The sequence below is a fragment of the Anthonomus grandis genome, chromosome 4 (genome assembly GCF_022605725.1).
Source record: "Anthonomus grandis grandis chromosome 4, icAntGran1.3, whole genome shotgun sequence".
NCBI classification, from domain to species: domain Eukaryota; kingdom Metazoa; phylum Arthropoda; class Insecta; order Coleoptera; family Curculionidae; genus Anthonomus; species Anthonomus grandis.
The window spans coordinates 11,357,465-11,385,380 of record NC_065549.1 but is presented as its reverse complement, the minus strand read 5'-3'; positions in this window follow the sequence as shown (position 1 = coordinate 11,385,380).

Here is a 27,916-nt window from a genome sequence, read left to right as displayed (position 1 = left end):
TTTTTAAATAGGCCTTTTGATGAAATGATAAACATTTATTATGAAGTAGTTTATGTATGTATTAATAATTATAATCTATTAAATACGTAATCTTTAACAAAATTTCCAGTTCTGCTGAACTAAAATCGATGAAAACTGAAAAGAAAAAATTACATAGACAGTATATAGATCAACACCAAATTGTATTATGATTATAGAAATTTCTGTAAAGCTAGAGCCTAATGTAAATCATTGAAAGGATAGTGTTACGATGACTATATTTATACAACAGAATTTTCCCTAGGTACTGACCTGAAGAACTTCTGGAAGTTTGTTTGCTCTGAAAGAGTTAATTTCTATATACCCAATGTACTCTCCTACAAAAGCACTACAGGTTCTACAGGTGAGGCCATTGTTAACTTGTTTGCGTGTTATTTTTATGAAATATATGGCTAAAAACCATGTATTATTCCTGATGATTTGTTTTACAATAATATCCATATATCCAACTTGAAAATATTAATTTCTGATATATGTATACACTAAATAATCCAGCTTGGATGTCAGCAAGGGCCTTGTACCAGATGGTCTTCCACCAATTTTCTTTAAAAGGTGTAGTTTCTTAATAGTCAGGCATTTTCTTGTTATTTCCAATTTATCCTTGAACTCCTAAAAATTCCGGTAAATTTCCTGACTACTGGACGACAAGTTTTATAACACCAATTCCGAAAAGTGGTGACAACTCACAAGCCAACAACTAAATCCAATAAGTATTCTTGGTACCACCCCACCCCCAAAAAGTGTCTAAAGGACTTGCTTGTAAGCACCTTACATCTGCTCTTTAGGGTCAATTATTAGATCAGCAATTTAGTTTCATTTCTGGGCGGTCTCCTGAATTAAACGTTCTTCCTTTAGTTGACTAAGTCGTTGGGTAAGAGGTGTCAAGTACATGCTTTATACACTGACTTCTCCAAGAGCTTTTACAAAGTAATTGTATGAGGTTGTTAATGTGTAAACGTATGAAATTAGGTATTGTCAGCCTCCTCTTGAAATGGCTTCAAACTTACTTAACTGATAGGTTGTCGAAGTGCTTGGTTATAAGCGACACATAAGATTCGGGTATTGTCTGGGGTTCCATTGGAGTCTCACTTTGGGCCCCTGCTATTCAACTTATTTGTAAATGATATCTCGGAGTACTTTTAGTACAGCTCTTTTCTCCTCTTTGCTGATGATTCAATTTTTTTCTTAGTTTCATCCACAAATAACAGCTTCAAGCTTTAGCCAGTTTTAGTACGACTTAATGATTGGTGCTTTAAGAATGGTATGGACTTAGGAAATGTTAGTAATTATAGTTGAATGTTAATAAGTGTAGGGTACCTTGGACTTACTCTTATTTTAAAGGTGATACCATACCGGATTTTCATAATATTGCTTCCCTCTACTGTTCACTGGTACCTTCGCATCTTTAATACAGTTCTCGTATCTATTCCCCTTACTATAGTGAACACATTCAAAAAATTAAAAGTGTGTAACACAATTTTCTAAGATATATGGCTTTTAAATAGAATGGTCTGCTTATTAATCATCCAGATAAGTTTAATTACCAATAATTAGACTCATCCCTACATTAAAAAGGTCTGGAAAATCGTTGCAAACATAGAGGCTTAAGGGTGATGATATTTTTTATTCTATAAACTTTTGCTCTTAGCAAAATTATGGTCACAATTCCTGTTTAGTACGAACTATTAGGTTGTCCAATCAGTATTCTCTTAGAGTGATCTCCTTTGGGACTCAGACAGACTTCAGGAGAGGTTTATTTCATTACCAAAGCTACTTTAACTTATTAACACTGTCTCACTTTATAAACCTTATCTATGAATCTTTGTAATATTATGAGTCTTATATTTCCTTCTAAAGATTTAGTAATATTATATATATTAGTTATGAGTTAGGTTTAATGTATATCTTGTATTTTTTTCTTTTTTATAAAATTCTTTTTGTAATATCAGGTTAAGCCTAATAATAAATAAATAAAAATTGTGAATTTTTCTCAAAATATCCATATTTATTTATACCTTTGGTAACATCTTTGGAAAGCTTACAATTTCTAAGTAATTAGGAGCTTCGCGAATAGAAATTTTAGCTTTTTGAAAATATTAAGTGTGTTGGAAATATAGCATTACTTTTTCATGTCCACCCCAATAGTAGATTTCGCATCAAAAATTTATGAATGTCAAAGATTCATATATCAACGTTGCCAAGATGACGGTACATGCTTGGTGTGCTGAAGGATCTATGTTCAACCAAAGTTGATCTCATATATCTGAAGAATCAGATTCTGCGGGTTGATGTTTACTGTAAGATTAGTGTGGATTCTAAGTTTATTTTTATATTTGTATTTATGTATCGCCTAGTTCTCCAATTGAAGATTACTAGTTCTTGTTTGATTATATCTCTGCTCTTAACTGTATACAAAATCAGAAAGTTTTAATCAAAGGTGATTTTAATATTAATACTTAGGTTGTAGAGCCAACTATTAATACTACGGTGGCATTACTGCATGACTTTTTGGCATTTTCAAATCTGTTTCAATTTAATAATATTCATAATATATAAGGTAAGCGAGAAATTAGCAAGTATCAGATCAAGGGTACTTGATGGCTTCTCATGCATTGTTGATGGTGGTATTCCACTTGTCCCAGAGGATGCTTATCATCCTTTTATTATTATATCATTTACAGCAGAAACTAATAGGAATTCTAACTTTAGACCAAACCCTCCAAGTCTCAACTATAATTTTAGCACTAAATTTCCCATGATGTAGCATTGTCTTCATGCCGAACGTATATGAGGCTATAAATTGCAAATCTCAACTTTATGGAATTTACACAGATTTTGCTAAGGCCTTTGATAGGTTGGAGCATGGATATCTTTCTAAAAAACTTTATAAAATGGGCTTTCGTAAACATCAAGTAGACTTTTATTATTTCCTAGTTATTAGATAAACCGCAATTTGTCGAGTTCAATGCGTTCGGATTATCTACCTATATTGCCTTAAATGGTACCCTCCAGAGAAGCAATCTTGCTCTATTTTGGTTTTTAATATTTATTAATGACAGTCATGGAGTATTGGCAGTAATTTTCTATTATTATTTGCCAAGCAGATCTTGATAGGGGTTATAAGTGGTGTGAAGGTAACAGACTTCCACTAACAGACACACGTCTATATTGAAAAAGAGCAAACATACCTTTATTGCTCATATAGATACCATCATCAGATCTTCGCTTGACTTTAAATATCTTCAAATCTCTTTTTCAGATAGAATTAGATTGTAAGGTATTTAAGCATTTAATGTACTACCTACTATTAGTTTTATATTGTACCAGTTAGTAAGATTGATCTTGTCATTTGTTACATGACTGAATTCATGCTAATGCCTGCCAATATTTCAATAATTTTCTTATTACTCGTATTGGTTTCCTGTTGGACAATAAAACTTTGAACTTTGGATTTGATACATTTATCTTCTGTCAACTATTGTCATGTCATTAGAATTTTTTATAGGATCTTTTTGTTTATACTTTGGAATAGTAATATTTATCTTATGCTAGTAATACATTAACTTATACAGCAAAGATCTTTAAAAATGTTTATCTACTTTACTAAGCCTACTATTTATTAGCTAATTCTTAATAAACCTGTCAGAAAACGCCATTAGTGTCCCAGATTTTACCGAGAATAAACACTCTCGCCTATAGAAAATGCAAGAAAGTTTACTGCCCTTTAAAACGCTATAAATTCATTACAATCGTGACGAAATTCCCGCGCTGTATTAGCGCAAGAAATAACAGCAAACATAACATGAAAAATAAATATTTGGCCCTGATTATCGTGAACTGCCTTTGTAGATCTCTCTCGTTTTTGATAGTTTAGAGCGGCCATAAATTAACAGGTAGTTTGCTAAATATTATGCCTTACGAGCATATTATGGTACACACACTAGTAGGTATCTATTTTACAAAATAAACAATAGTTTGCTTAATTATAAACATAAAGTAGGAGCCACTTTTTAGTTCAAATAAAAATATTTAATTTATATTGTTGCGGTTTAGGTTTATTCGTTTTAACAGGTCAAACGTTACTGGTCATTACTGGCCGTTACACAATCAGGATTTTGAGAAAAGACCAACGCTAGTCGGTACAGCCGATGTTCGAGTAGCTGGCTAGCTGTTTAGTAACTATAACTGTTTAGTAACGTTAGAGCAACGTTATCACCTTACTTTTGTTGTTAGTGTGTATCAAATATTTTATCATTGGAAAACAATTTTTATTGTCAGAACGATCGTCGGTCGACCAGGACTTTATATGTGGAGATCTACTGGTATTGCGTTGACGTAACCTATATTGACTTGGAACCAAGGGTTTAAGCCATAAATACAACGTTGGATCCACGTCAAATAATAATTTCTTCCTTTATAATTCTTTCGATTTATAAGTATAAATAATGGTTTGTCCGTCAAAGGACTAGTGATTTCCCTTATTCAAGGAATGACTAAATTAAGTCGCTGACGTTGACAGTCTGACCTGCCATTGCCTTTCACGTTCACTAACCGACCTTAAAATTGTAGTAAGAATAAGGCACTTGGATTGTCTTTCAAATATAGCAAACAACAAGGCATTTGTGGTCGCGATTCAATTAACAAACATTAGTGGCAAGACTTCCACCTAAAAGGAGAGAATAAATCGAGTATCCTTGACTGAGACAATCGAATACATCCAACGTTGGACTAGCCGACGTTCGAGCTAAGTCAACTTAGTCTTTTATTAATGCCAGTGCAATGTTGTCAGCTAAGTTTTATTATGTAAGTCTATATCTAACTTGTTTCCCAACGTTGTCAACTAACTTAAGATATTTATAGTCCCGTTATGATCACAGATCAACGTTAATTTTGGATTAAGTCATGAAATCTTTGTTGGACCAACTGTCGACGGTCGAATACGTCCAACGTTCGATTAGCTAATGTTGGAGGCAACCGTAGTCAAAATTAGTAAATTAATATCCAAGGAGCAAAGTCGTCGGCTGACTTTCGATAAAAGGACAGCTTCATTCTGCAATAAGTGCTAGAATATTAATTCTCGCACGTGTTTCGAAATAGAGAACTTTGGCGCCATCTAAGAATCATACATCGAAATGTAAATTAAGGTCACTAGATCTAAAAAAATAATTCATTTAAACAATTATGTGTCCCGTTTTCTCTTTTATACCGTGGCGTTATCTAACCGTCATAATTTAAAAATAAATGAAGGGAAGAAAACTAAAATGAATTAAAGCATTTGGAATCAAAAAGGTAAACAATAATAACTCATTTTCTGTGGTTCTAATGACAATTTTTTTATATATCTTCAGATGAACAGGACTATGTAGATATCTAATTGTATTGTCTTGAATATGGCAACAGTCCAAATACAGTGACCAGAAAAACCAGAAGATATTCAGAATTAGTCATTTAATAAGCAGCGTCAGAGCAACGTGACTACCTGGCTTTGGTTACTAGCATAAGTTAGTGAGTTTTAAACATTTTTTAACGTTAGCAAACAACTTCTATTGTTAAGGCGATCATCATACGGCCAAGCCTTTATCTGTTAAAGTCTTGCTTTGACGTTGACAGCCGACGTTGCAGCCAACGATGATCAAAGTGGCAGACTTTGAGCAATGTTGTTTATTTAGGGCATAAATGCAAAGTTGGACTCACTATGATTTCCCTCTTTTAATTCTACTGATATTCTTCAAATTTGTAAATAATGTTTTTTTCGTTAAAGGGGATTCCACATTAAAGAGAAGACTAAATTAAGCCGCGTCGTATAACATTGACAGCCTCACCTGACTTAACTTTCACGTTCACTAGTCGACGTTAAAACAAACTATTGGAAGAATTGGCACTTAATGATGTCAGAGAAACGTTGTCAGCTGGCTTTTGTTCTTTGGATTGTCCCTCAAAGATAGCAAGCAACAAGGCATTTGTAGTTGCGTTGTAACGATAGATAGTTTTGTGCTAATTCTTGTATGTTTTGTATGTAGTGTAGTGTTCCCTATTTATTGCCACAATGCATCCACTTTTATTGATTGCAAAATGCGGATTTGATTTTAAAAAAAGATGCGGTTTTTTTTAAATAATGCATTAAAAAAATTGTTACCATAACTTTTGATGTATGTAAGAAATTTCTTATTAAAAAAATTGAATTAAAATATTAGGTTTATAATTAATTGGAATTTTTTTAACAATTCAGTGCAAGTTTTGGTAAATTGGACAATTTTTGAGGGAGTTTTGGGCGTTTTTGTGCTTCAGAACCAAAAAAACTGAAAAATTGTTACCATCAACCTAGACTACCTTTAAAAAAACTATTCTTAAGAAAATTCTCTTTAAATGTTTTTTTTATAAAGCGGAGTTTTCTTAACAGTACTTTAAGGTTTGGATAAATTTGGACACTTTTTAAGGAAGTTATGTGCGTTTTTGTACTTAAGATCTAAAAAAAATTAAAAATTGTTACCAGCAACTTTGACTACCTTTAAAAAAATTATTACTAAAAAAATTCTGTTTATATGTTTTTTTTTTATATAAAGCAGAATTTTCTTAACAGTTTGGGGTAGGTTTAGATGAATTTGGACACTTTTTAAGGAAGTTATGGGCGTTTTTGTACTTAAGATCCAAAAAAATTGAAAAATTGTTACGTTCAACTTTGACTACCTGAAAAAATAATTTTTATAAAAAAAAAATTCTCTTTAAATTTTTTTTAAAATAAAGCGTAGTTTGATTTAGGTTTGGGTAAATCTGGACACCTTTTAAGAAAGTTATGGGCGTTTTTGTACATAAGATCCAAAAAAATTGAAAAATTCTTACTAATCAACTTTGACAGTCTGTAAAAAAATCTTTATTAGGAAAATAGACTTGAAATTTATTTTTATCGGAAAATGGAGTATTTTTAATAATTTGGTGGAAATTTCGGCAAATTTGGACAATTTTTGAGAATGTTATTAGCTTTTTTTTACGAAAAACTGTTGTCATCACGTTTGACATCCTGTAAAAAAATTATTATTAAGAAAATTGAGTTAATGCTCTAGTTTTATAATAATTTGGAGTTTTCTTAATAATTCAATGCAAGTTTTGGTAAATTTGGACAATTTTTAAGTTTTGAGCATTTTTGTACTTAAGATCCAAAAAATTGGCAAGTAATTTAGATATGTATAGTCGCGTTTTGATGACAGATCAAAGTTAACTTTGAATTAAGTCATGAAATCTTTATCGAACCAATAATAGCCATAAAATATCCACGCCATCTAAAAGGCATGCATCAAAACGTAAATTAAGGTCACTAGATCTGAAAAAGGAACGTTTTCAGTTTCATATCGTGGCACCATCTTTAAAAGTTTTACCATCTTCACCAGTTTTAAATTTACTGGGGGAAGAAAACTGAAATGAATAAAAATATCTGGAACCGGAAAGGTTTTTTCATTCATTTTCTGTAGTTAAATGAAGGAGTTTACCCCAATTCTTTTAAGATCCGCAAGACTATTCCAGTCTATAAAAGTGCTGACAGTCTGAAAAGTGTGATAAACTTTGAGTCAAAAACTGTAGACCTGTTTTCCTGATCCCAGTATAGTCTTAAAAATTTCGCTGCTGATTGCGCATACTTTGCAAGCAAGACTATTTTTATTGCTGAGCAATTTGGATTGCAAAAAGGGAGGTCAACTCCAGGACTGTGGGAAGGGGCTCTGAGGAAAAACCTTTTTGACTGTGAATCTCATTGCATCCTAATGAAAAAGGTCTTGTACTATGGTCGTAGTCGGGCTTTTTGCTGGGATAGGTCAAAGTTTACTTAAGAGCTACCTAACAAATAGAACACAAGCAAAGTTTTTTTTAGTCTAAGCTCTCAGAAGTTAAATTTTTGAGAAATGTACCACAGACGTCCATTTTGGGCCTCTTGTTAGTTCTTCTTCTATATAAGTGATATAACGATAGCTTTGCCAAACTGTTTTGTGACTCTCTATGCAGATGATGCCAGTTTTTTATCCGCCTGTGAGTTAATGGTTTATCGCAAATTATCTTAAACTAAATCCAAATAAAACCGAAAACATAACATTTACAGTAAGACGTACACACAGAATCTTTAAACAATCTGATAAAATATAGGTTCTAAGAATAAATCTGGACCAAAAATTAACTTTTCAAAAACATTTGTCTTGTTTGTAAAATGCTTGCTGATTGACTTGAGATTCTTATAGAGATCACAGTATATTTATGACTATCTATCTTTAACAATTCTATATGCTTTAAAAAATAAGAGTCAATATAGGACCATTGAGAACTCATGGTCATTTCACTAGAAGAGGAACTGATCTTTGCATCCTTTTTTTTTAGACTAAGAACCTCTTGGAATGAACGAACCTTTACAAATATTACCCAGCTAAATTAGGTTTAAGGCTGTTGTGAAGAGATTTTTTATTGTCAAGTGTTTTTATAGTATATCATAATGTTTGAAATTATTTAAAATTATATTAATAATTTTATGGTTGTTTAAATTTTATAGCTATTGTGTGTTTAATGCAAAATTTGTAACTATGTAATTATTTTATATGTAATTAGTCTTATGCCAATGCAAGATATAAAAAGGTGAGTCATTACTATTGCACAAATATTTAAGGACATATTCCTTGGGTCAAAATATTGAAAAAAACTTCCTTGTGGAAATACAGAGCGTTGAAATTTTAACTTAATTTTCAATTTTTCTAAATAATTTGAAAGTAAACAAGAAAAACTATATGAAATTGGGTATAGGGAGGTTTTCTAAGGCGCACAATTTTATTTTTTTGATACTTTTGATGTCACTACTAGAGGACGCGACGTATTACATTTTGAGTTTTTAAATACAATGAAAACAACAATTTTATTTAGTCAATTTAATTCTTATAACATTAAAGGTTTTTACAAAAGGGAAACATGATTAATATGACGTAAAACACAAAGTAGTAGTAGAGAAGGACCATTTCATTTCATTTCTAATAACAATTTTTCCATAGATATAGTACAGCTATCTCTGTTTCTGATTTGTCTTATTCTGGTATCTCTTAGATATAAGTTTCTAGTTCGGGGAGTTATATAATTCATTAATTTTTACAGGAATTGCTGGGCATACTATGTTATCAGAGATAATTATTTCAAAGAAAAATGTTATGAAATTCATTCATCTTCGATGATATTTTTATTTCCATTACTGCCTTAAGTCATTTAATATCGTCAGAGCAGTATCATCAGGTGACTTTAACGTTCATTTAGGATGAAGGCTAGAAAACATCATTGGATCCCTCAAATTCAATTGTCATGTCTTATATTAGTACTACGAAAACCACCCCCTAATCTACTAAAATTCAAATTAATTCAGGAATGTTAAACTAAAACATTTTCGGACTTGACACAATCAGAAAAAAAAACAATTTTGTACATAAAAGCCGAAACAAATATCAAATAAAAGTTCAAAAATGAACATTAATAGACCCTCGCGACTGATGTCCTCAAAAAATTCAAAGGAGGAAAAACACACATACACAGAAGACATAGTTTGCTGAGCCGAACAAATAAGCAGAATGTCGTCAAGAGGGTGCGGGGGGAGGGAGGGTCTCATATCATCTTTAACAAGCATTTCGCGATCCAGAAGGAGAGCACTTATGGTCCACGAGTCGCCCCGGATCGCTGATGACGTGTCATCGGATTCCAAACAGACTCTCCGTCCGGATTGTCGGGTATTGAACGCGCCACTACGCGAATAAATCTTATTACTGACGAAGAACGAGACGGGAGTTAACATCTCGGTTTGCTTCGCCATATCCTTAAATTAAACATTGCTGAAAGGTTGATAGAAGAGGAAATCAGCGGCGGGTATCAAGATTCCAAAAAGGAGGAAAAAATGCTGAAAGGTTTATTAGCCTAAAAATTTCAAATATAAATATATTCAATATATTTGTTAATAGTTGAAGTAAATAATATATATTTGAGCGTTCATCCTTAATATAAAATACACAAGTATTCGCAGATTTTAATGATTTTTTCCTATTGTCTATTAATTAAAAATCTGATTTTTCCAAACATTTTCTATAATCTTGATGTTGATTTTTGCATCTCGTTGAGTTGCTAGTAAAGCGTAGATGTTTTTAAAATGTTACGCAGATTAAATTCGGGAAAAGTTTTTTTACAATAATAACCGATTTGCGTCGAAAATTATGGTACAAGTGTGTGCAATTTTAAAGCTGTAACAGTCAAATGTTTAGAGTTTTTTTTTTGTTTACTACTACTCTTAAATAAAATTTGAATTTTATTAGGTAAAACAATACTGTAGCGTTTTTACCCGTTGATTGGGTGTAAATTAAAAATACCAAAACTAATTTATTTACACTCATATACTACAAAACACGATCACTTACGGCTACTCGAAATACAGGGTGTCTGAGGCAATACATTCCACCCTGAAAATCCTGAAAAATTAACTGTTTTGCCAAAAACGGACGAATACATCAAATTTAATATTGAGAGGGTCATTTATTGACAGAAATTGCCGCTATGTTATTTTTTTAAATAAGAATAGGAGTCAAGTGATACCTTGAATTAAGGGTAATAATTTTATGCTCTACATAGCCCTATTTTTTTTTATTTTATCAATTTGTTATCAAGAAATATGAATAAATGTGATTAAAAAAATAAACCTTATTTTAAGTGAAAAAACTAAAAAGTCTAACTAATGCCTATTTTATTAAATGTTGAAAATGATCTCTGTTGACCTCCATACAAAAATACAATTGTTTAAAACGTCTGTGCACATTAGCGAACATTTTGTACGTTATCAACTGACATTCGTTAACAATTCTATTTCGAAGATCTTCGAGGGAGTTTGGCTTTGTAATAAAGAAAAAAATCCAAAATAATAATATTAGAAGATCTCCTATTCCCATTTAGGAAAATGAGTACGGGGGCTCAGGAGGGTGAAGGGATGATGTCAGAAAAATGCAATTTCTGTAAATAAATGTCTCCCTCAATATTAAATTTGACGTGTTCATTCGTTTTTGGGTAAAAAATGTATTTTTTAAGATTTTCAGGGTGAACTATTTTGTCTCGGACACCCTATATTAATTTTCACTGTATTTATTTACAACTGTTTATGTATGATTAAAATCTCGCGCCAATATTCCAAACACTGTAAGTGCACTGTAATGACAACTGACTCCAAGCGATGACGTGGGTCCTTTTATATAGTCAGCTGACCATACTGCCGAATCTTCTGGCAGCATGGTCAGCTGACCTTCGAGACGTCGGTCAGTGTGCCACTTGTGTCATTCTGGAGTAACAGAGAATGCGCTGGTTTCTCGGCGTTTACAATATCGTTACACTATCCCCGCTTCAAGCTTATTTCGTTCCGAAATTATCCCAAAGATGATGGATGTCGATATCGGCAGAAGGTTCCTCTCTTGCAAGTGCATCTTTTGGAGAAATAATAATCCACGGTTTTCTCCAGAGAATGACGTTGGGGAGTATAACAGGACACCAGAACTGGCCGGTGACAAGCACCACATGCTGCGAATCATTCTACAGTCTAGGAATTTAGGAATAGGATTATGATCCTTAAATCCTCGGTTGACTTCTGATATGATACCTCTTTGGTAATTAGGTATTGGGTAAATAGGTATCACTTCACCGCTCACGTCGACTCTTTCTGCCATTAAAATAATGGATCATGAATTTATCAAATGTCAAATTTGACTCTAGGTGGATTCGCCGCAGCTCAGTGTCTTCGTGGTTTTCATATAAGAAGTCAGTCGTTTAAAGTGCATAACTTCAGCTTTACCCCTCGGCGGCTTTTGTACTCTTTAAAGAACATTGTTGATGGCTTCCAACACTATGTATGGCCCAATCCAGGATGTTTGAAGTTTCGGTCAAACTCCTTCGTCTCTTATGGTTATAGAGCAAAACCAAGTCACTGTTGTTGTACCTCTGATCTTTGGCATTGTCATCATATGCGTCTTTCATCTGATCGCTTGCATCGTGAATAGACATACGCATTTTATTATGAATAAGGTCTATTCTCCAGTGCAGGTCACTAACCTAGTTCTCCCCTACAACATCAATCCGAACTTCAGATCGCATGGAAACGAAGTACTATTTAAGCCGGAGACACGGCTGTGCTTTCATGGATGGCTGAATAATAAGCCAGCAAAAACAAATGAAGAAATTTATCCCAATCTCTTTGGTGGCTAAAGAATACTTTGACCATATACCGATTGTTGGTCCTATTCATTCGTTCTAGCATGCCGGACTGCAAGTGTAATACAGTAGTTCTCGTTTTCTTGATTCCAGGCGTCCTACAAATGTTCTAGAACAAGCTAAATTCAAAATTTTGCCATTGGTCTGAATATAGCCCCAAAGGTACACAAATAGGTAGGTCCATTCTTTTATTAAGGCATCAGCGATTGTAGAGGCTTCTTCGTTGGTAGAGGGTACGCCTCAACCTATTTGCTTAAGTAGTCCGTCACGACCACGCTTGTACTGACGCAGCAAGCCTTCTGCTTTCTCTACGGCCCATTATTTGCCGCACATATAATGCATTTCTTGCACCAGTCCCTTACGTCTGCCTTGATATTGACCTCGTAATATGAACTTTCAAAAATTACGGAGTTCCATTGTGCCCAGTATGACTTGGCATTAGGAGAAAACTTGGCAACTTCTACCCAAATTGGCTTCTTTCCCTCCTTTATCCAGGTTAGGATTATCTGGATATCGGGATCTTCCTCTTGGTCTCTTATAAGACCTGCCCGCTGACAAAATTTGTAGTCTTCTAGGCAGGGTCTTCTTAATAGGGCATCTGTATTTCTGCATGGATTCTTCCTGCTCGGTGTTTAGTATCAAGGTCAAACTCCTGTAGCCTCTCTGTCCATCTTGCTACTTGGCCCTCAGATTTTTTAAGATTTTTTAAGCATGGTCAGTTTTTAGCAGGAACTTTCTCTAATAGGCGATAAAAAAATGTTTTTATAAGACCGAAAAGTACCTAAAACTATAAAATACCAAAAATAAATATCTAAGTGTCATGTGAAATGCATACATGCATATAAGTGTGTAAAATAAAATAAATTTAATTTTAATAATACTAAATAATGTTTTCTATATAGGTACAAAATTATAATAGAAATTTGTTAAAAATGGTTTACAGTCCTTATTCGTATTAGGATGAAAAGTTACTGTTATGGTCTGAAAGGTCTGAAATAAACTGTAATAAAAAAAATATATAAAATTATAAAAAAAATTCTATAGTTTAAAAGTAAGACTTGCTTAAAATTAATTAAATAAAAGGATAAATTTAAAAATCTAATATAAATTTCAGATTTTCCAATAAAAAAATGTTAAACTATTTATTTTAGGTATATAGATTTTACATTTTCTTTTTGTATAAACTTTATACATGGCTATAAAAAATATGTCAGATTTTAAACTTCTTATATGTATTTTTAATATGTAGTATAAATGTAGCTTTGTTTTAAATTGAGATAGGATATTCCAGAAATATCCTGGCTTTTGAGAAATTCTAAATGTACATTGATGGTATGTCTATAATATGTTCTTAAGAAGCTTTTTTTTATACTTCTTCAATCCTTTCAATCCATTTAATCCTTTAAAATAGTAATTTTTTTTATTGTCCATAATTTATTTATTTCAGCAGTTATTTTAAGGACCTTAACCTTTAAAAACATTTTTTTTCTTTTGCACAGTATGTGTCCATACAATTGAAAAATAGGCTTCGTTTATTACTTTACAGGGGAACAATTTTGATATTATAAATATTTTTATTTAAATACGACAAACAAACAGAGTATTGACAACTAAAAATACTATTCAAATGCTTGAAAATTTGTAATTTTTTTTTAATTAAAGATAAGAAGCCAAACAAATAAAAAATAAGATCTACTAAAAACTAATAAAATGTTTAAAGAACAAAGTTTCTAAGAAATAAAACAGTAGTAAACAAAACTAAAGTTGACAAAACTCACTCAATAATGAGAAACTTAACAAAACACACTTACGAGAAATTAAACAGAAAACGAAATATTATAGATTATAAAATTAACGGAATCTTAAATATAATAATAAATTACTGAAATAAGGAAGATACTTTTGAATAAAGACAACTAAATATTAAATTCCAATGTTTTTATTTTTTTAAACTTACATTAAAATAACTTTTGTAATATAGACAAAAGAATTATATTCATGTAAAAAAATAACTATATATCAATATAAAAAAATTAGAAATTTCCTAATTCAAAGAAAACTAAATAATAAAAAAAATTTCAGATTTAATTTTTAAAAATTTATTACATTTAAAATGTTCCTTGACGGAAAGGGAAAAAATTCTAAAACTTAAGAAAATACTGAAAGTGCTAAAATTTTAATTTTAAAATATATTATTATTTGTTATATTTTTTTTTCAATTTTATAATAGATCTTAGAAATTTTAATGAAAAAAAATGTGGTGTCTTAAGGTTGTGGCTTTTTGACTTTAAGATTATTACTTAATTAAAATAATATTTATGTCATATGGTTTTTTTATATAGATAGCTTTTACAGAAATGCGTTAATAGCTATAATTTATCAAATTATGTGGAATTTGATATGGATAAGTAAGAATAATAAAATTTACTAGACTTTTATAAATTAAGGCTCATCAAAGGAACACAAATATTCTTTTATGTTAATTAATTTATAAATATTTTGTTTTTTAATGTATGTCTTTAAATAATTATTTCATTTATTGTTATTATAACTTTAATTATAATAACTTTTTTATATAAATATAAGGTACTTCGACCAAATCCTTTGATTATTTTGTTACTTACTCGTAATACAATAAGAGCTGAAGATATTAAAAAAATTCAAGCATAATTCATTATTCCTAAATAATTTCGCAATAATTAATTATTAAGCAAAAATATTATGGGTGTCAATAAGTGTAACTCTTAGCCTGTAGCTTAGCAGTGAAATCATATTATTTGCCAAGAAATGCGGCGCCTGTTAACCAATTTTCCCATTGGTTCTGACTGTTGTGTGTCATATATAACATAAAGCCTCGATAATCTAATTAAGGTGACAAATTATTTGTGGTGAATCAAACTGGAAGCTCAAAAGGATAAATGGTATTTTATCAGAATATACGTGTTATCTCGTGACAAGAAGATTACAATAAATAAATCAGTGTACTAACCATTTTATTGTTTTAATGTGCAAACTAAACTGTTTTAGTTTTATTTTCTCTTTATTTGTATTTGATTATTGATTAATTTATTGGCGTCATATCCTTGTGACGCTTAAATCTATAGATTAATTATTTCAATTTTAAAAATTAAAATATTAATTCGGTAGTAAATATTGTGGCGCCAATCAAGATTACCTTAACATACTCGACTATTTACCCTAATAACATAAAAACTTCTCGAATGAAGTTGGACCACAGCTGTTCATAAAAGAAACCTTAATCAGGGATATTAAATTTGCCCTCAGGACGTCCCTGTTTTAAAGATTGATATCAAATTTTAAGCGGGGTGATAAATTTATACCGATATTCGCACCCTTCCCTGTCTCTTGCCAGCTCTCCACATTCCGAAAACACGTGCAGAATAAATATAAATAGATTGGAAGTCGTTTAATGAATGCCTCTATGGTATTTTTTCATTTATCATCCTCTTTGATCCTGTATTATTAGAGCGTGTGTCATCTATTTATTAAATAAGTTCGATTATCATCAAATTTAAATGAAAGTAATAAGATATCTTATGCTTATATATAATTAATAGGAATGCTATGAAGAGTACATGCTATAGATATTAGAAGAATACTAATAAATACTCATTAGTTAGAACATCCTAGGAACGTTAGGTAAAGATCTGGATTAGTCCAGGAAAAACTTTTTAAATTAACATTCCTGGAATATTTTTATATTTATTTAAGAAAATATATAATATGAATAAAGAGATCATTAAGATCAATTTATTTTTGTTCGAAAGATTTACTAAATTTAAAAACAAATTTACTTCAAAAATTTAATTTGTTTTTAAATATTAAAAATTGAATAGGATTCTTAAAATTAAATTAATCACAGCTAAAATTTAATTACCTTATATAAAACATTTATTTAATTAACACATAAGTATAAAAAGTATCTTACTCCCTCAAATCTTCATTTTTAATTTCTAAATTTAAATATTATGATTCCAATTATATCATATTTGAACTTTTATACCATGGGTTTTTCAATTAAATATAGAATTTATAAATGTAAGAATTTTGAATTATGTTCGATTTTTTTATAAATCTTGATTTTCTCACTTTTTTAATCATTAAAGTTGCTAAAAATATTCCAAATTAAAAAAAAGAATAATTTAAAAATTCAATTAAAATTAACATTTACTTTCGAAAGTTTTTTTCAAATTTAAACAGTAGAATTTATGTTCGATTTTTAAAAAAAATATATAACCGTAACATAAACGAATGCAACCGACCATACTGTATTGACAATCTTAATGGATTTTCATGAAATATGGCACAGAGATACAGAATAATGGCTAGATGAGATTGAGGTTAGTTTGGAAGGTGACTAGCCTCAATCTCGTCTGGAGTTTGATAGAGGAGGCGTGAGGAGGTTCGAAAGTATTTAGCCTCCATTGAGGTTTTCCTGAGAGGCAGAAAAATGAAATTTGGTATACATTGTCAGGGGATTGAGGCAGAAGATTGTAGGTAGAATTTGGCTTTTTTGGGTAAAGGAGTGGTGTAGAACCTTCAATTTATCAAAAAGGAGAGAGCTTAATATATCATATGCTTTTTTCAAAGTTTTCTCATAAATATATATGATATAGGCTGAAATTAGATATTTTATTTACAATATGAAATTGTATTTATATGAATTTATATTTATAGCTTTTTTTAAATTTCTAAATTACTAAAAATATAATGAAATTTAAAAAAATATATATATGCATAATGTAAATTAAAAATCACATTTTCTAGCTTACTTAACTCGGTTCAATTTTTTTAAGTTTTCTTAAATTTAAATATTGCAATTTATTTAGTTTTAAAATATTTAATATAAAACTTTTGAAACACCTATTTTTTAATCAAAAAATTATTTTATATAATTATGTAAAATACACATATGTTTTTCATTTTTTCATATTTAATATTTTGTTCCTAGTCAATAAATTAGATTTTAGATTTAAAATCTAATTTATTGAGTCACACAAAACACCTAAACTTCATATTATTTTGAATTTTTCTTTAGTTAAATTATTTGTTTAAAACCTTGATTTTATTTTTTAAGCTAATTTCTTTATTTTTTTAACAATTTTCTTAAAATTGATAGATAATTTATAAGTTTTAAAAAAAGTAATTAAAAAACAGACTTCTTTGTTTACTTTCTTAAAAACTTTGGGTTATTAAAAAAAAAAAAATTTTTAATATTATATTATATAAAACTGGCGTGAATTGTTTTTAATTTAAATATTTATTAATTTTGAAAATTTGCCATATTAAAACTTAAAAAAAATATATTTTTTGAAATTCATAGTCAAAATGAAAAATATCGCAAATTAAACTGTTGTTAATTAACATATTCAAAAATTATAAATAGCCAAAAAACTACTTTTTTTATTAAACTCGGGGATTTTCAGAAATTTCTAGAATGTTTAGCTAACATAATGTTCCAAAATGTACCAGTTTGGCACCTATAGTTCTTAAACCTTCATGGGACATTGGTGGGATATTTAAGGAATATGTATTTTTATTATTATTATTATTATTATTATTATTATTATCAGATTTTATGCCAAACGGCAATACTCCCCCACAGGGGGTAGTGGGATCATTCACTTATCCCAGATATATCAGAAGGATGAAGCTCTGGTGGAGTCCTTTCCATGTTATCGGGCTCTGTTTTTTAACTTTATTTACAAAAATAAACTTAGACTAAAAGTATATGATGTGTTTTTTAAACTAGTTGATGTTATCTGCGTTTCCAATGAACTTTCTGACCATTCGAGATGTGGATAATAGCGTCGACTTCTGCATCAGCTTATAGATGCTTTTCTTAAGGTTGAGCAGTTTCATCTTTTCGATCAGGCTCTTTGGTATTTTTCCTGTTGTTGACGCAATCATTGGAACTGTCCGCACTTCTTTCATTTCCCACTGTCTTCGTATCTGGTGTTCTAGATTCCTGTACTAATCTTTTTATTATGTTTTGCTCTTAGGTTGTTATTGTTGGAAATAGCTACATCAATAAGGATTGTTATTGATGTTGCTAGACATTTTATCGATTAGGAATAGGTCAGGCCTATTGTTACTTACTCGTTGATCTGTAAGTACAGTGCGATCCCAATACAATTTGTGTTGCTCATTTTCAAATTTAGGATAATTGCAGGTTTTTCATTATTTTGACTTCCATGTAGTTTGTGGCAATCGTTTGTTTTGACAAGCAGTGAGGTGAGCCTTTGTCTAGACTTACTTTCGCGATCGTCAAACATTTCCAACTTAGCGGTCTATTTACCGTCTCCTTTTCAGCTTCTACTGCTGTTTGCCCATGGATCTGTTTCTCTTTCCGTTTTATTAGCTGCTCTTTTTTAATTTATTTTTTATTCTTTTTTTCATTATCTCTACTATTCTTGTTTCAGTTTTTCTATTTGTTCCTTTTTCCACTTTTTTTCTGGTTGTGCCTGCGTACCATGTTGATAAATGTGTCTTTTTCTTTTTTAGTTGAAGGTAGTTGAGGCCTTCTTTTGCTGTATTTTGGCTTGCTTCAATGCTTATCATTCCCCGTCCGCCGTCCTTGCGGAGATCTAGACGTCTCTGGTCGATGTCTCATATTGGATGTTAATTTGTTTTCTACTTTTCGTGTCCAAATTTCTCAATTCTGCTTGTGTCCATTTTATTATGCTATAGCTGTACTGGATGACGGGTACTTTTAGTGCTCAGCTCTAAGTTCAAGATGCTGCGAATTCTTCTGGTGTATTCCTTACTTAGTTTCTTTATCATTGCCTTTTTCTGTACTCTATCCTATTTGTAAGTTTCCTGTTGGTCTAGTGCTTTTATTGTTGTTTCCAGATCAACTTCTACGTGTTCTGACCTTACTATCTTTCCCTTTTGGAACGTTGCTTTCGCGCACTTGTTAAGGCCAGTTCATCTTGATATCATTTCTAAACCGTTTCACCTGTAGGATTTGTTCCGTTATTTTCAATTTTGAGATGAGCTTGAGGTCACCATCAATGTAGGTCTTGAGGTTCAGATCGGTTTTCCAGTTTTTAATTGATTTTGTAATTTGCGTAACAGTTTTTAGTTAACACATAAATGTATATTATATTGATGAACTATGAAATGGAATAAAACTAAACTGTATATGTACTAAAACTATAAACTATTAATAATTAAAACGGTGAAATGCAACCCTATTGATTACCACGAGATAGCAAATCCTCGAAATGATTATCATCAACCCTCCCCGCACATTACGTTTTAACGATCCGACTAAATGGTACAATATTGCTCGAGGGCTCGCATCGCATTGTTGTCGTCACCCCCAGGCATTAGATATTGTCACCCTTAAATATTTCACTGGCAATTTCGCTTTATTGCCCGTTTAATCATTTCGAGATTATCTCGCCAAACATAATTAAACGGGCAGCAGTAATACTGATACTGCTTTTACTAATGCTTACTTCGCTATATATATATATAGTTTAATAACATATTTTACAGCAGATATTAATATATGGCAAGTGACCTGTAAACGAGTGTAGTAGTTTGAGATAAAGATTTTAAATGGAGAAGTTTCAGATAATGAAACAATGCGCAAGGCAAAAAAGGTATAGAGAGAATGTATTTAATATTGTTTTATGTATGCTATATCTCTGAACTAAAGAAATGACTGTGGACGAGATCTTAATTAGGTAGAAGAAGATGGAAATGATCAACTCTGCCTCTGAAAAAATCTAATGATGAAAAGTCTGAAGAAGAAAATATGGTAAAAAACCTCGAAACAGTTGCAGTTTTTAAAAATTTCTCATCATCTACAAAAGAAATCTGAATAATGATAAAGCGATACATTCTGGCATCAATACCATTGAAATTTCAATTCAGCAGCCAATTTATTATTTCAATTTGCCTTGTTCTCAGTATCAGCAACTGAGAAGATGCATTTCTTATAATAACTGCTTTTTAGAGGCTGAAAGAGGGGATATTGAAGAAGAAAACGATGTAATGATAATCACTATTTTAAAGAAAAAGGCGTTGATGAGTCTGAAACATAGTAATTAGATAAACTTTCAAAGATTAAAGACGAAAAAAAATGAATGTATTCAATAGATAATTAAATCGGATTCTTACAGATATTTTACCTATCCAACTGATGGTACAATGAATAGATGTATTCTTTATACCACGAGTACAACTTGTCTTCCTATAGATGGATGAGTACAAAGAGAATCTAGATGTTAGCCAATGCAGTAACGCATTGATTGCATGGAAGCAATCAATTAGACCTTTTCAGTATGGTGGAAATTAAAAAGAGAGCAATTCAAACAATTTTTTAAGCAACATGGATCCCAGATATTTATAGGTATATTATTAATGCGAGCAGTTTGTCACAATGATCGGGAAATTTTACGTTTAGCAGCAAAGATGGAAATAATTCCTTCTCAGCATTATTTCAACAGTTTGGTGCTAAAAGTTTTTTTTAATAACATGGATTCAAGGTCAGCGTTTTTGAAAGAGGAATGATCAGAGATCCTGGAATGGTGTCATTGATTGTAACTTTTAGCATTGCAGTTACTAGAGAAGATGCATTTGATAAAATTTATTGCATAATAGCTTATCTGCTCAAAGAGGAATGATTGGTAATATGGTTTAGTAATATATTTTATAGTAATGGTATAAAGGAGTGCAGTTAGTTTGACATGAAGTATTTTTTATTTAATTAGATTAGTATTTCTCCAATGTAATCTATATAGTACAACGAATACATCTATCATTTAACATGAGTATAGATACAGATTGACAAGTACAAAGAGAATTTGGACGTGAACCAATTCAGTATAATATTGACTGCATAAAAGCTTCAAGTCAGCAGTACATATAGGAATAATTTCTATTCTTAGCATACAATATCTCTAATCTGGATGAGCAGGTAGAAGAAATCATATGCATGAAATGGCCACAAAGGTCTGAAAATTAAGATCAGCAATCTTAATCAGCTATACTGGTGCATCGTAGAATTTTTCTTCAGCAACATGGATCCAAAAAATGATGATCAAACATAAATGTTTATAATTATATAAATAAAGCGAGCAGTTTGTCATAATCTTTGAAAAATAATTTCTTCCCAGTATCACCTCAACAGTCCTAAGCTGGAAGTTTTCTTCAATAACATGGACTCAAGTTTAGCGTTTCTGGGTAAAGAATGATCACAGATCCTGGAATGATGTAATTGATTGTAATTTTCAGCATTGCAGGTACTGAAGAAGGAAAATTTGATACCATTTATTGCATAATAGCTTATGAAGAACTTAAAAAGGAATAAAATCTAAAAGGAGCTACACAAAGTCTCTTTAAAAAAAAAATATTCAAAAAGACGGTTAGACGTGTTTCGCTCCAAAGAGAGATCATCAGACCTGAAAAATCTTAGGGGTACAAATGCTACAACATGGTTTCAGGTTACATTAATTACACACACTAAAATTGTAAGCTAATATGACAGGAAACTCTGTTCTTTCAGTTTTAAAGAGGAATGGAAGGAAGAAGAGTGCAGTTAGTTTGATATGAAGACCTTAAATGAAGAAGTTTCAGCTAATGAATCAATTCGCAAGGTATAAAAGTTGTAGCCAGGATGTATTTAATACTATTTACTGTATGTTGTAATGCCATTTTTTTGAACTAAGGATGAGATCTTAATCAACAAGAAGAAGGAAAACGTCAAACCGGTTTTAAGATTTGCTATTATCTACATTCTACTGCATGAAAGCTTTTAGTCCAGCAGTAAATATACGAATAGTTTGTTCTAATCTTGAATATCAACATCTTTAATTTCAGATAAGCAAGTAGAAGAAATTATATGCATTAATCGGCTAACAAAAGTCTGGAAATTAAAATACCGTCTTAGTCAGTGCATCGTAGAATGTTTGTTCAGCAACATGAATCCAAGAAATAATCATCAAACTTAAATTTTTATAAATATATTGATAGTGCGAGCACTTTGTCATCATCATTGGAAAATTTTAAATTATTATCAAAGATGGAAATAATTCCTTCTCAGCATCATCTCAATAGTTTGGTTTCAGCCAGTTTTTTTCAATAACATGGATTCAAAGTTGGCGTTTTTCAAAGAGGAATATTTATATTATTTATAATCAGAGATCCTGTAATGGTATAATTGATTGTAATTTTTTACATTTTAGTTACAAAAAGACACTAATATACAGCATTAATAAATAAAAGGTAACCTGTAAAGAAATGCAGTTAGTTTGGTATCAGGATCAAACTTAAATGAAGAAGTTTCTGCTAATTAATAAGAAGAAGAAAGAAAACGTCAAAATGGTTAAAGTTCTTAAAAAAAATCATTATCTTCGAAAGAAACTTGAAAAACGATCAAGTGATTCATTTTGGCATTGATACCATTGAACGATCAGGTGAGTAGCCAATATCCCTTGTTCTCAATCGCAGAGGAACTAAAAAAATGCATTTCACCCGATATTTGTCAGGGGCTAAAAGAGCTAATATTGAAGAAGAGAACGTTGATGATAAACTCTATGTCAAAGAAAAAACCATTGATGAGACTGAAGGATAGACATTTGAGAAACTTTTAAAGGTTAATGAAGCCTTTGATGATATTTTAGCAGCACTAAGACAAAAAATGTACAGGTATTTCACTAGTCCTAGGCTACAATAAATACATGTATTTTTTGTACCATGAGTACAACTAGTCTCTTCATCAGTCTTTCTCAATAAGTTGATGAATACAAAGAGAAATTGGACTAATTCAGTATTGCACAGTAAATGTAGGAATAATTTGTTCTATTCTTAGCATACCAAAATAGGAAGTTATTAATTCTGGAGAAGCAAGTAGAGGAAACGATATGCATGAAAAGAACACAAAGGTCTGGAAATGAAGATACAGTCTTAGACAGCTATATTGATGCATCGTAGATATTCTCTTCAGCAACATGGATTTAAGAAATTATCATCAATTTTTATATTTATACCAATAGTGCAAGGACTTTATCATCATCATTGGGAAATTTTCAGTTTATCAGCAAAGATGCAAATAATTTCTTCTCAGCATGATCTAAACAGTTTGGCGCTGGAAGTTTTTGTCAATAATATAGAGTCAAGGTCAGTTTTTCTCAAATAAGAATGATCAGAGATCCTGGAGTGATGTAATTGATTGTAGTTTTCAGCATTGCAGTTACCAGGGAAGATTCATTTGATACAATTTATTGTATAATACCTTATTTGTGTAAGGAAATTAAAGACTAATGATCGATAATGTAGCTTAGTAACATATCTTGCAACAGATAATAATATATGGCAAGTGGCCTGTCAACGAGTGTAATTTATTTGATACAAAAACCTTCAATGAAGAAGATGCAACCAATAAGTCAAGTCACATGGTATAGAGGGTGTAGGAAGAATGTATTTCATATTTTTCTGTATGCTGTAATGCCATATCTTAGATATAAAAAAAAACTGTGGACGAGATCTTAATCAAGAAGATAAAGGAAAACCTTGAAAGGGTGGCTCTTTTTAAAAATCATTATCTACAAGAGAAACCTAAAAATGATAAAGTGACTCATTTTAGCATTGATACGATTGAAAGTGCAGTTCAGAAGACAATATGGAAATAACTTGCTTTTCTTAGTATCAAAAGAACTGAGAAAATGCATTTTAAACTATAACTGCTTTCAAGGGCTAAAAGACATAATATTGAAGAAGAAGACGGTGATGATAAACTCTACGTTAAAGAAAAAGTTGTTGATCAGTCTGAAGACATTAGAGCAACTTTTAAAGATAACGATGAGTACAAGCAGTCTTTCTATAAGTACCAAGAGAATTTTAATGTGAACCAATTCAGTATGGTACTGGTTACATCAAACTTTTAGTGCAGCAGTAAATATAAGAGTAGTTTGTTCTATTCTTGGCATACAATCATCTTTAATTTTGGATGAGCAAGTAGAAGAGACGATATGCATTAAATCCACAAAGGTCTAGAAATTAAGATACAGCCTTATATTATTGCATCATAGTATTCCACATCATTTCTTCCACAACATGGATCCAACAAATGATCATCAAACACAAATGTTTAAAGTTATATCAATAGTGTAAGGCGTTTATCATAACCATTGGGAAATTTTCAGTTTTGCAGCAAAGATGGAAATAATTCCTCAGCATCATAATTATCATTTATATTAGCACCCCAACAGCTTGAATCAATTACTTAAAATGAGGTAATTGATTGTATTGACTCCAGTTACTGGAAAAGATGCATTTGATACAACTTATTGCACAATAGCTTATCTGTATGAAGAGGAATAGCTGAATGAAAAAATGTGAATTTAAAAATAACAAAGGATGAAGTAGATATTAAGTTTCTTCTACCCATTAATAAAAACATTTCATCGGCTTAGTGGAAGTGGATATTAAAACAAAAACCCTAAGTCGGTCAAAACGTGAACAGTTGCGCATAATATGCCAATATGTGACTATCAAGTGCATTATACAGCACTCAAATCCATCCTCATGATACGGGGTCATGAATATGAAGTGTCAAAATTAAAATACATAGTCCTTAAGCCGGGATACAATGGCTTAAGAGGTTCCCTAAGAGGGCGCAGCTGCCCGATTTCGAATCACGGGGGGCTGGAGCATCGCAACCCGCAATCCTGGCGGGGGTTATGCTTATCCTAATTTATTCTAAATATCAGTTCGGGGATGTATTTTTAAACTTTGGGGTGGCAGCAGGTGCTTCGGTCTGCCCCTATTGCAGTAGAAGTATATTTATTGTCATTTGGTTGATGACGATGAGTAGGTATTATCGAGACGAGTTTTAGCAAGTGTAACAAAAAGAAAACTGATGAATGGGTAAGTATAAGATTTAGTTTGAATCAGCTGTGTGCTGTAAAGTAAAAATGCACTTTCGTACACACCGGTCCCTTGGTCTCAACATTTTGTCTAAGTGAATTTTGCCATGGAGGAACCGTTGTATTAATGTACGAGTATGATGACTTTCTTTCTAAACACACCTTTTAGCCTAAGTAAATAAATAAATAAAAAAAAAATTAAATTGAATTTTCAATGGTTTATTGCAAAGAATATAACTTATTTGTATTGGCAATTTACAGATCTTCTTCTAAAAATGTGGTTTTTTCTCTTTCTTCTATAGAGAAGCTTGAAAACCTTTTGTCGAATATTCCTGTCAATAGTAATATAATAGTGAAGATAAAAATGGTTTCATTTTTAAGCAAGCTAATCTGTTAAATCGTAACCACTTTGTTTCCAGGAAGAAAGATGCACAGGAAATCTACATCAGTCTCAATGCAGGTGATGTGGCTGTAGTGGTGTTCTGTGACGTATCCAAAGCATTATATGGCTTTTGAGGCTTATTGAAATGGTTCAGAACCTAATTGTCAAGACGTGTTCAGAAGGTCAACTTTGACAATTGTTAAAAGTAAAATAGGATATCGTGAGTCGTGCCGTCCACTTTTTGTAAAACATTAATTTTTGACACTTTATTCCTTATATATCTTACAGACTGCAAGTTGTATAATCAAAAATTAGAAAAACTAAGTTATAAGAGACAGTTTTTTTTGGTACTAGGTTTACTTACAGTTTAAAATTGCCTATACCACAGTTATTTGTTTCTATACATAAGAAAATCTTTAACCACCTTCATTTTGTTTTCTTTTGATTTACAAAAGCTTTGAAGAAAATATTGTTCCCAAGACCTTGTTATATTCTGGAGGAATATTTTAATGTAACTAGCTGGAATTAATACTCTACATTTCTTTTATATTATTAGTGTGTTTTATTTTTTAGGTATTTTAATTTTGTTGAATTTTCAATGTATATTATACACACCTCCCATTGTTATACTCAAGAATGTCGTTCTGTACTCCGTGATATTTGTAATTTAATAAGAATAATTTAGCTGATAGCAAAGCTTTGTCAACAACTCTGTTTGTAAGAATAAAGCTAGTTTTTGAATTTGTATGACTCTATTGAATTTGAATTTGTTCAACTCTTTTCGTTAGGCTTAATTCAGAATGATCAATTTAATGAAATATAGGTTTCCAATTCAATATTTGATCACTTTGTTTGCTCTTTTATATCCATTAAGACTCTTACAGTCAGTGTTAGAAAAGCTAAAGAACAAACAGGGAGACAAATAAAACTGGGAGGAACTTTAATAAAGGTTTAATCCGGAATGACGCCCCGGATTTCGATTCGGTTCAGTTTCGATAGCCTGCGGTGGTGACTCCATTATCGCCTGTAGCACGTCGTGCACTTTGGTCCGCGTGCGAAAGTGCAACTGGCGGAAGGTAAATAAAGAAACAATTACATGCCCTGATGCTTTGTCTCCGCTTTGGTAAATAGAGGCGAGGATAATGGACGAGTCCTGTTTTAGGATCGTGAGATTCGGTTCATGCCCTCCAAATCAATTTAAGTTTAAATTTAAAATAAAAATAGTACCTATATAGGAAATGTTTAAGATTTATGATACCTATTTCTTTTATCAACTGAGAGGTTATTTATTTAAGAAAAAGGAAATGGACTTTTAAATGCTGAAAGCAGAAAAACTGGAGACATGGAAGGCACTAGACAGTTCATCACTGTTGGTAAGTATGGTGACGCTGGTTAGTTTCAGATGTAGGGAGAGTAGTGAACTGAAAGGTTTCTAGCTATTCAGGGAGTTTTTTGAAGAGTAGAATTATTCACTTAAAGAACTTCTGAAAGAAATATCATCTATAGTCGTTAACGGTTAGGAGATTATACACAGGCATTTTGGTTTTGAAGATATACTCTCTAAATCGCAAATACAATTGGCCAAAGAAGCAATTCTTTGCAACAGCTTCTGCATTTCAGCATTAATTGTTAGATATAACTTATTGGTATAATATCTACAAATTTAGTACGTACATAAGTAAATACAAACACGTTCAGTACAAACACATTAAAATTTAATTAATATTTAAAATATAACTTTGAAAATACGAAGAAACGGCATCACGCACAAGATACTTCTTGATTTACCTATTTTTTGAACTGATTAAAATTTGGAGCTTTAATTCTAGCTGGTACGCAGTAAAAGAATTTTATTGCGAAATATCTTGAGTCATTTCTGGATCTTTCCAGACGGCTTAAGTCAGGTACAAGTTCGTTGTTGTTTCTTTTGAGGTAGGTGTGAAAATCTTCATGAGAGTATAATATACACACACTGCATAATATACACACAGGATAGTTAAAATGTTAAGATTTATAAAGAAATTTCGACAGTCCTCTCTATAGCCCGCACTGAGATTATACGGATGCAGTTTCTTTGTTGACCAAATGCCTTATCAATATGACACGAATGACACCAAGCAAGAATAGCATAGGTTGAAATAGATTGGAAGTTGCTGTAATATGCCGTTAAAATTGCAGTTGTCGAGACAGTTTTTTGAGAGATTTTGATTAACCCAGCCTCCAAATGTACTCCTAGAAATTTAGCTTCCATTACACATTTAAGCAAGAAATTATGTACAATCTCATTGCTGTTCCTAAGAGAGGAGTTAATACTTTGCGATTTGTTAAAACACATTTAAATACATTTTTT